A 10695-nucleotide genomic window follows, 5' to 3' on the forward strand; every position below is an offset into this window, starting at 1 on the left:
GTTTAGGTAGTGTCAACAATAATCAAGATGGCGTTGGAAACACACGTGGATGTGTCACTTAAAACAACAGACAAAATGTATGTTAAGACCATAGATTTCCTATCAAATAAAGGCTTTCGAATCCCGGAGTATCAAGCCACACCCTCAAGGTAAGTTGTCATAATAACTGCAAGAATTATACTTGTTTTTACCATGTTTGTTTACCAAAATAATTTCCCTCTGCTGTTCACTCGCCACACTCGACTCGCGTTCTCCGATCACTGATTCAGCTCAGTCACTGTGGGGAGTCTGGCAGTAGTGTCACTGTGTAACTCTGAACGTTATCACTCGAGAAGTTTTGTTTGCATTTTTCTCAGACGCCGCCAGGACGAAGAAGAGAAGGAAAGTCCTACATGTCAATCACTACGAACGGTAGTCACGCGCAATATATAAATTATAAACACTTTCAATCAACAAAAGGAAAACCTTAAATTCACTTGCTGTCACGGACTCACTTTCACTGTCAGTGTATGTTACCGAAGAAAGTAACACACAGAAGTGGACTTTACTGAGGACCAGCAAAGATAAACTGTTCTATATGGTGTTTTTCTTTCATTATTCTTGTGTAACTTCGATTTAAAGGCAGTGGACACTATTGGTAATTGTCAAAGACTAGTCTTCACAGTATTTGTATCTCAACATATGCATAAAATAACAAACCTGTGAAAATTTGAGCTCAATTGGTCATCGAAGTTGCGAGATAATAATGTAAGAAAAAAACACCCTTGTCACAATAAGTTGTGTGCGTTTAGATGGTTGATTTCGAGACCTCAAGTTCTAAATCTGAGGTATCGAAATCAAATTCGTGGAAAATTGCTTCTTTCTCGAAAACTATGGCACTTCAGAAGGAGTCGTTTCTCACAACGTTTTATACCATCAACCTCTCCCCATTACTCGTCACCAAGAAAGGTTTTATGCTAATAATTATTTTGAGTAATTACCAATAGTGTCCACTGCCTTTAAATCGATGACCAATTGGGACAAAATTTTCACTGGTTTGTTGCATTTTATGCATTGTTCAGATACACCAAGTAGGAATACTGGTCTTTGACAATGTGTCCAACATTATGGACCAACATCAAACACTTCCCCCCTCTGTATACTCCTTTGAATCTAAGCTGTGTCCCATATATCCCTCTTTCTTTCTTTTTTAGTTTATCTGGATCTATTCCATTTTTATTTACTCTCTTTACAATCTTTACTCTTACTGGTTCATTACGATGAAGTATAAATAAAATTGCAAAATTTTTGTTCTTTTATATTTGTGTTGTAGATCACTTGAGATTGTAAGGACAAGCTTCTATCTGAAAGAAGCAACAGCTTGACTGAAGAGAGCCCATTTAAGATGCAGCGTCATCATGAATTCAAATCCAACATCTTCTCACTGCCTCGAGCTACTTCAGTTCATTTAAAAGGTATGTACGCATATCAAACCCTTTTGTCAAGTATTCTCATCCATGTTACGCCTCTCTACTTAAATTTTGGTCTTGTATTTTTATATAAAAATAAACCAATTTGTAATTTATTTTATTTTGTATCAATCCCATATTACACCCCACTTTTTGCCTTTTAGGATCCGCCCCAAAAAATTACCCCCTTTACTTCAAATATAAATCAATCCAAATGCACCCCACTTTTCTGCCATTCAGGACCCGCCCCAACATTTTACCCCTTCTACTTCAAATCAGTATGGGCCAATATACACCCCACTTTTCTGCCATTCAGAAACCGCCCCCAACATTTTTCTCTTTTACTTCAATTATGTAACAAGGACCAGCCATCAACATTTATCCCTTTTACATCAAATTCAAATAAAGGCACTTTTATGCCATTTTAGACCCGCCCTACAAATTTTTACCCCTTCTACTGCAAATCTGTATCAATCCCATACATCCCACTTTTTGGCCATTCAGGACCCGCCCCCAAGAATTACCCTTTAACCTTCAAATAAATCAATTACAAATTACAAATCTGTATCAATGCTATAAATACACCCAACTTTTCAGCCATTTTAAACCCACCCACAACATTTTACCCATTCTACTTCAGATATCAGTATAAGTTCAATGCACCCAACTTTCTCCATTGAGGACCCGCCCAAAACATTTTACCTCTTTTATTTAAAAAAAAAAATCAGTTCCAAATGCACCCACTTTTGGCCATTCTAGACCCGCCCCCAATGCTTTACCCCTTCTACTTCAGATATCAGTATAAATCCAATATGCACCCCACTTTTCTCCATTGAGGTCCCGCCCCAAACATTTTACCCCTTTTACTTCAAGTACTTATTTTAAATCAATTCCAAATGCACCCCACTTTTCTGCCATTCTAGACCCGCCCCACAAATGTGTACTCCTTCTACTTCAAATCTGTATCAATCCCAAATGCACCCCACTTTTTTGCCATTCTAGACCCGCCCAACAAATGTGAACCCCCTTCTACTTCAAATCTGTATCAATCCCAAATGCACCCCACTTTTCTGCCACTTTTGACCCGCCCATTAAATTTTAACCCCTTGGTATCAATCCCTTATACACCCCCGGTTTTGGCCATTCAGGACCCGCCCCCAAGATTTACTCCTTTTACTTCAAATATAAGGCCAAGTAAAATAAATAACATGTTGCGCGTCCGGACTTTTTGAAAAGTTGGTGAGGGAGGTCCTTGTTTGTTTCAAATTTGTTGTTATTTTTTTCAAGATGGCCACCATATTTTTTAATAATGAATAACAAAAAAATTGGTGTGGTCTCTAAAATCGGAGCGGGCGGGGACGAGCAACATGTTATTTATTTTACCTAAATCAATCCCAGCACCCCCACTTTTTTGGGATCCACCCCAACATTTAACCACTTTTACTTTAAACCAGTAATACCAGTATCAATCCCAAATAATAATAATAAATAATAATAATAAACGAGACTTATAAAGCGCATTTGGGACCCCACTTTTCTGCAATTCAGGACCCGCCTCCAACAATTTATTCTTTTTGCTTCAAATCTGTCTGTACCCCCACTTTTCTGCTACTCTAGACCCGCCCCAAACATTTTACCCCTTTTACATCAAATCTGTATCAATCCAAAATGCACCCCACTTTTCTGCCAATCTAGACCTGCCCAACAAATTTTTCCCCCTTTATTTCAAATCTGTATCAATCCCAAATGCACCCCACTTTTCTGCTATTCTAGACCCGCCTCAAACATTTTACCCCTTTAACTTCAAATCAGTATCAATCCCAAATCATCCCCACTTTTCTGCCATTTAGGAACCGCCCCAACAGTAAACCCCTTTTTCTGTAGACTCGCCCTCAACACTTTACCCGTTACATGTACTTCAAATATAAATCAATCCCAATGCACCCCACTTTTCTGCCATTCAGGACCCACCCCAACATTTTACCCCTTTTACTTCAACTATAAATCAATCCCAAATGCACCCTTCTTTTCTGGCTCTCAGGACCCGCCCACAATCTTTTATCCCTTTTTGCTTCAAATCTGTATCAATCCAATATGCATCCCACTTTTCTGCCATTCTAGACCCGCCCCCAGACATTTTATCCCTTTAACTTCAAATCAAAATCAATCCCATGCACCCCCACTTTTCTGCCATTCAGGACCCGCCCCAACATTTTACCCCTTATAATTCACTATCCATATCATATGTGCACCCCTCTTTTCTGCCATTCCCCGCCCTCAACATTTTTCCCCTTTTACTTTAAACCAGTATCAATCTCAAATGCACCCCACTTTTCTGCCATTATAGACCCGCCCACAATCTTTTACCCCCTTATAATTCACTATCCATATCATATGTGAACCCCACTTTTCTGCCATTCCCCGCCCTTAACATTTTACCCCTTTTACTTCAACTATAAATCAATCCTAAATGCACCCTTCTTTTTTGCCATTCCAGACCCTCCCCCAACATTTTTCCCCTTTACTTCAAACCAGTATCAATCCCAAATGCACCCCACTTTCCTGCCATTCCAGACCCTCCCCCAACATTTTTCCCCTTTTACTCCAACTATAAATCAATCCCAATGTACCCCCACTTTTCTGCCATTCAGGACCCACCCCAAACAATTCCAAGTGCACCCCCACTTTTCTACTATTGTTACTCCAACTATAAATCTATCCCAAATGCACCCCTTTTTTGCCATTATAGACCCGCCCACAATCTTTTACCCCTTTTACTTCACTATCTGTATCATTATGTGCACCCCACTTTTCTTTCTGCCATTCCCCGCCCTCAACATTTTACCCCTTTTACTTCAACTATAAATCAATCCCAAATGCACCCCACTCTTTTGCCATTCTAGACCCGCCCACAAATGTTTACCCCCTTCTACTTCACTATCTGTACATGCACCCCACCTCATTCAGGACCCGCCCTCAACATTTTACCCCTTTTACTCAACTATAGGCCTACTGTGTATAAGTCAATCCCAAATGCACCCCACTTTTCTGCCATTCTAGACCCGCCTCAAACAATTTACCCCTTTAACTTCAAATCAGTATCAGTCCCAAATGCACCCCACTTTTCTGCCATTCTAGACCCGCCCACAAATGTTTACCCCTTCTACTTCACTTTTTTTTCTGTACATGCACCCCACTTTTCTGCCATTCAGAACCCACCCTCAACATTTTACCTTTTTTACGTCAACTATAAATCAATTCTAAATGCACCCCACTTTTCTGCCATTCAAACCCTGCCCCCAAGATTTTAACCCATTTACTTCAAATATGTATCAATACCAAATGCACCCTACTTTTCTGCCATTCAGGACCCGCCCTCAACATTTTACCTTTTTTACTTCAATTATAAATCAATTCTAAATGCACCCTACTTTTCTGCCATTCAGGACCTGCCCCCAAGATTTTAACCCATTTACTTCAAATATGTATCAATACCAAATGCACCCCACTTTTCTGCCATTCAGGACCTGCCCCCAAGATTTAAACCCATTTACTTCAAATATGTATCAATACCAAATGCACCCTACTTTTCTGCCATTCAGGACCTGCCCCCAAGATTTTAACCCATTTACTTCAAATATGTATCAATACCAAATGCACCCCACTTTTCTGCCATTCAGGACCTGCCCCCAAGATTTTAACCCATTTACTTCAAATATGTATCAATACCAAATGCACCCTACTTTTCTGGCATTCAGGACCAGCCCCTAATTACCTTTTTTCTTCCCCTCAAAGCTTTCCCAAAAATAGACCCACTTGTCTCCCTTTTGATAACTTGCTCCCAACCAATAAGGTGTCTCCAAACATCACCCCACCGTTGCTGTTCTTAACCCCCTCCCCAAACCCCTGTCTTCATATACTTTATACCAAGACATAACCATCTTTAAATACTATTTATATGCATCTAGGGATTTGCCTCATGATTTCATCAATGGGGGCAAGGGGGAGGGATTGGGAGTGGGCAAAGTTTCAGGGGGGCACCCAGATTCCTCTCTTCACAGTTATTGACCTTTAAAGGCAGTGGACACTATTGGTAAATACTCAAAATAATTATTAGCATAAAACCTTTCTTATTAACGAGTAATGGGGAGAGGTTGATGGTATAAAACATTGTGAGAAACGGTTCCCTCTGAAGTGTCATAGTTTTCGAGAAAGAAGTAATTTTCCACGAATTTGATTTCGAGACCTCAGATTTAGAACTTGAGGTCTCGAAATCAACCATCTAAACGCACACAACTTTGTGTGACAAGGGTGTTTTTTTCTTTCATTATTATCTCGCAAGTTCGATGACCGATTGAGCTCAAATTTTCACAGGTTTGTTATTTTATGCATGTTGAGATACACCAACTGTGAAAGCTAGTCTTTGACAATTACCAATAGTGTCCACTGCCTTTAACCATGTGATTTGTTTTCATGCTTGATTAAAATGCAAGTCATGCAATTATTTGTTCTTTTAATTTCTATTTCTAGAACACTCCTAAGGTGATGACGAGCCTTGATATGAAAGATGCATCAGCTTGACTGAAGAGAGCCCATGAGATGCGGCATCATAATGAATTCAAGTACATCATCTCCTCACTGCATGCCTCAAGCTACATCAGTTCAACTTGGCTAGTTATTCAATACTTGGATATTAAGGTACAATGATGAAACTTTTCAATTACAAATACGCACCCAACTTACTGCCAATCTGGACTCATCCAAGAATATTTGTTGACCCGTTGTGCTTCAAATCTGCATCAATGCCAAAAAGGAACAACATCCACTTGCACCCCCTATTCTACCATCCCGGCCATATCTCGTTGGGCCCCCCTGCCCCCTTTCAATGTTGGTTCTGATTGACGGTCTTCTGTGTTACAGTCAACATTGAACGGGGGGACGGGGGAGTGAATGATGTCAGTGGGAAGTGTACAGGGAATGGTTTAATGTAACAATATAGGTCTGGGTGGCCCAAGCATTTGGCTGGGATTGTAGGCCTGCCCTCAATACTATTGCCCCTTGTACTTCTATCAATGACAGATTTACACACAACTTGTCTGTTAATCTAGACCCATCTCCAATACTATTACCCCTTTGACTTCAAATCTGTATCAACGCCAAAGATGCACAAAACTTGTCTGCTGTTCTTGACCAGTCCCCAATATGATCACCCCTTTGGATGTTCGACACTTTTCGACCAATCTGTATCCACCATCAATCAACAGCACCTTCTACAAACTGAATTACAATATGCATACAATATGCAACTGTTTTCCTCTTGACATATATTTCATGCATTAATTTTGTCCTTTGAATGTTTTGTTTATAGAACACTCAAGATGATGACAAGCCTTGGTATGAAAGATGCGCCAGCTTGACTGACGAGAGCCTGTGAGATGCTGCCTCATCATGATTTCAAATACACCATCTTCTCACCGTCTAAAGCTAATTCAGTTCAACTTTGTGATTCATTCAATAAGATGTTAAGGTACGTCTCACGTAGTGAGTTTTATTTATTGTAAAAAGGTCTGTTTACATGGACTCTTATAAAACCACTCACGACATCAGTCTTTACTGTTTACAACTGAAACAAAGTTGTGATTTATTTCAAAAGCTATGAACTTAATTCAAAGCACATTGTACTGCGTAAACAGATCTTTACCGCGTACAGCCCTATGTGGCTGTTTTTGTTATGAAGTGAAAACTTTGCTGAATATTGTTGTGTACATTTTGTAACTCCTTTGAATCATCAGGCCTGATACTTCTCAAAGACAAATTACGCAGCAATTGCCTCTATGCACACGACCTTAGTCATTGCCTTGGTGCCCATTGAAGGTTCTGGTACTAATTCAAATTTCCCTCACACTCTTGCGTTTTACTGAGAATTGCTACCTTGCCCTTACAAGAATGAAGCATCAGGCCTGAAGAATGGGTAATGAAATGCAGAAATCAAAGGGCTTCTAACTACGACTACAGTTTGTACTGTATACCAAAGCAGTGTAGTGAACACTCATGCAACGTATAGGCTAACATGTACAGTTTCAAAACATAACTTAACACATATGTCAGAGTTTGAAACATGTTTTAAATACCTAGTTTGATATTTATATGTGGTAAAATTGATGTGTTTGTGTCACACGTGATGATATTCATCTTCAAAACATTGTACGAACTGAGTAGGGCTCTTAGTTTTAACGGAATCCAAATGTATGGAAACTTAGAGTGAACATCTGCATTGCAATGAAGTTTTATGCTTATTACTGAAAGTACTGTACTGCATCTTTCCACCATTTTATCTTGAAAGCCAGATTCCGCAAATCCATGAGAACCCCAAAATAAACAGTTATAATATTTTGTTATGATTTTCTGATGTATTTAACTTGGAAACTTGGCAATGCAGATGGTCCTTCTAAACTTCCATACAATTTTTGCAACATCTTTTGAAGTCTGGTTCCAAGTCTCTTAGTGGTTATACAACTCTAATTCTTAATGTAGGTGCCAGACTAATTTCTTGTTTGATTTCTCCTATACATGTGTATATGTATACACTAAGCTAATAAGTTATCAAGGTTTATGTGTGTAAATGCCCTTTTTAAACAACAGCTTTTAATACGCCAGCTTCGGAATTCACAGTTAAGCTGAGCATACATACTTTGTAATACTTAAAATAAGAAATTGAAGGTTAGAAGTCACGAACGATGTGTTCTGTGCAATTGAATTGTTAAATTAAAGAGTTATATAGCACCTACAACTTACGCTAAGTGCCAAATTAGAGTAATTTTATGCAATTATTTATTGAAACAACACTTTCCTGTAAGTTTGTTTGTCACCAGAATGCCTATTACATGTAGAATGTCTACAGGGATACCCTGGAGTGTATCACGCACTGTTTTAAGGGTGTTTTAAATGTTTTTGCACTAAATTTTTGCAATTTTCAGTGATTTTTAGAGTTTTTTAGGCAAAAAAAAATAAAATCAAAAAAAAATTAACGAGCATGCGTTTCAGGCGATTTTAAGAAAATGAAATTCAAAAAAGTAAAAATTAGTGGTGATTTTTGGAAATTTTTACAATTTTGGATTTTTTTTAATGGAAAATAAAAAAAATTAACGAGCGTGCGTTTCAGACGATTTTAAGAAAACAGTTTACCGTTAATTTGATTTTTTTTTTTTTTTTTTTAAATTAAAAATAAATAAAATTTAATTAAAAAAAAAATCTCGCCTCCACTCTCCTTCCTACCCGGTCCACCACTCCCCCCTCTCTCTCTCTCCGGGTCCACGCCTCCCCTCTGGTGTGTCCCCGCCATGTTGCCTCCTCGTCGTGGTCCGGGGTCCGTGGGCGTTCCTCTGGTGTCTCCATGGTGGTGGTGGTCCTGGCCGGGGCTCGAACCCGCACAGATGTCTCCAGTGTAGTCCTCCGAAGCCGTCTCCTTATCCGCTAGGCTATGGCGTCTTCCGGGTTTGAAAAAAAATTTTTAAGGTGGTAAACATTAGAACGAAGTTTGACGCACACGTGTGTATACGCGTGTACTACCAAGTTGCGATTAGTCTCTGGATCAGTCGTGAAGAGAGCGCCCTCTTGTGGCGATATTCATTAATATGTAGTTATATTGCCACAAGTAATTAATAATGCCACAAGAGGGCGCTCTCCCAAGAACAAACTTCTTGAATCAAGACTACCAATCAACAGCCTACTCGGCCACAAGGAAACATAAACTTGTTTGTCTGTTTTATTTTAATATAAAATTTTATTAATTTATTTTTATTTTATAAAATATAATAAAATGTGAATACGCTAAGATTGGACGGTTTGCACATGTTTGTTTCGTTTTATGAAGTCAAATAAAGCTTTTTAAACAAATAAATACAGGTTTGGCAACAAAATAATGACAATCAGACAAAAACAGGTTTAGATTAGGGTTGTACCATTTTTATTTATTACGATAATAATAATGAACCATTTTAATATAGCGCAGAATTACAATAAAATGTCAATGCTAAAACATGAGTTCATGCTAATTAATTGTTCGTTCTTGATTAAATCTAGAATATTTATAATCAGCTTTTACCAGTAAGTTATTGACATCAAATAATTTACTGACACTCTGACGTGGAAATAATTATGGCAACATTAATGATATGGATCATGAATAAGTAGGCCTACACTAAAAATTATATTCTTAAAGGTTATCATTTTTTATGTAAAATCTTTAAAACAAAAAAACAACATAAATTACTTGCTCAGTATTAAACTAAGACTAGAATAATATTGGCTGTGACATCAGTAGTCCCAAGTTTTCAGAAAGTCATTGACACTTCATTGTTGCGCATATCAATTAATTTACCTTTTGATGTGGATGTCTAAAGTGATTTCATGGATCATGAATAACCATACAGTTTCTTAAGTTTTAAACTTCATAATTTCACAGTGTCATTAAGATGATGCAAGTTTGAAATGGATAATTAAACACTGAATTATTTAATATTTGGGACTTTTTAAGGATTTAATAAACATGATAAAAGAAACTTTTTAGTGTGTCCTTCAACTGTGTACTGTCTGCAAAAATCCTGAATTACAGATGTTTGTGATGATCATTCTTGATGTAACCATTAACCTCACGTATTAGATATTCCTGTTCATTCATGACTCAGATGTTCCTGTCCATTTAAGAATAAACATTGATGCACATGTATGAATCAAATGTTGCTGTTCAATAACTGTCCATGTAGGAATTTGATGTTGCTGTCCATGTAGTAATCACATGTCGATGTCCGCCGTAAGAATCAGATGTTGCTGTCCATGTATGAATCAGATGTTGCTGTCCATGTAGGAGTCAAGTGTTGATGTCCCTTTGTAGGAATCAGATGTTGCTGTCCATGTAGGAGTCAAGTGTTGATGTCCCTTTGTAGGAATCAGATGTTGCTGTCCATGTAGGGAGCAGAAATTGCTGTCCATGTATGAATCAGATGTCCCTGCCACAATGTATATTCTTCCAACCTGGGTAGTTTTGTTGCTTGACAAGTTTGAAATCCACTGCATTTGGATTCCAAAATCCACATGAGATCTGCAATTAAAAAAGAAAATAATAATATAACAATGTAACGTCAAAACAACATTCAGTCCCAACAAAATGTTTGACTGGGCATGGCAAGAACTTATCTAAACAAAAATAATGACCGGGTTAAAAAAAATTGTGTTTCTCATAAAATTT

At 38.1% G+C, this 10695-nt stretch overlaps 1 long non-coding RNA gene across 1 annotated transcript; it reads left to right on the forward strand.

Annotated features, from left to right (window-relative positions):
• The first annotated feature begins 20 nt into the window (after positions 1-20).
• Positions 21-9178, forward strand: LOC139951083 (uncharacterized). Its single transcript, XR_011787728.1, has 4 exons — positions 21-149; positions 1313-1454; positions 5979-6146; positions 6817-9178. It is a non-coding gene; the product is annotated as an uncharacterized lncRNA (long non-coding RNA).
• The last annotated feature ends 1517 nt before the right edge of the window (positions 9179-10695 follow it).

The sequence above is a fragment of the Asterias amurensis genome, chromosome 18 (genome assembly GCF_032118995.1).
Source record: "Asterias amurensis chromosome 18, ASM3211899v1".
Taxonomy (NCBI): Eukaryota; Metazoa; Echinodermata; class Asteroidea; order Forcipulatida; family Asteriidae; genus Asterias; species Asterias amurensis.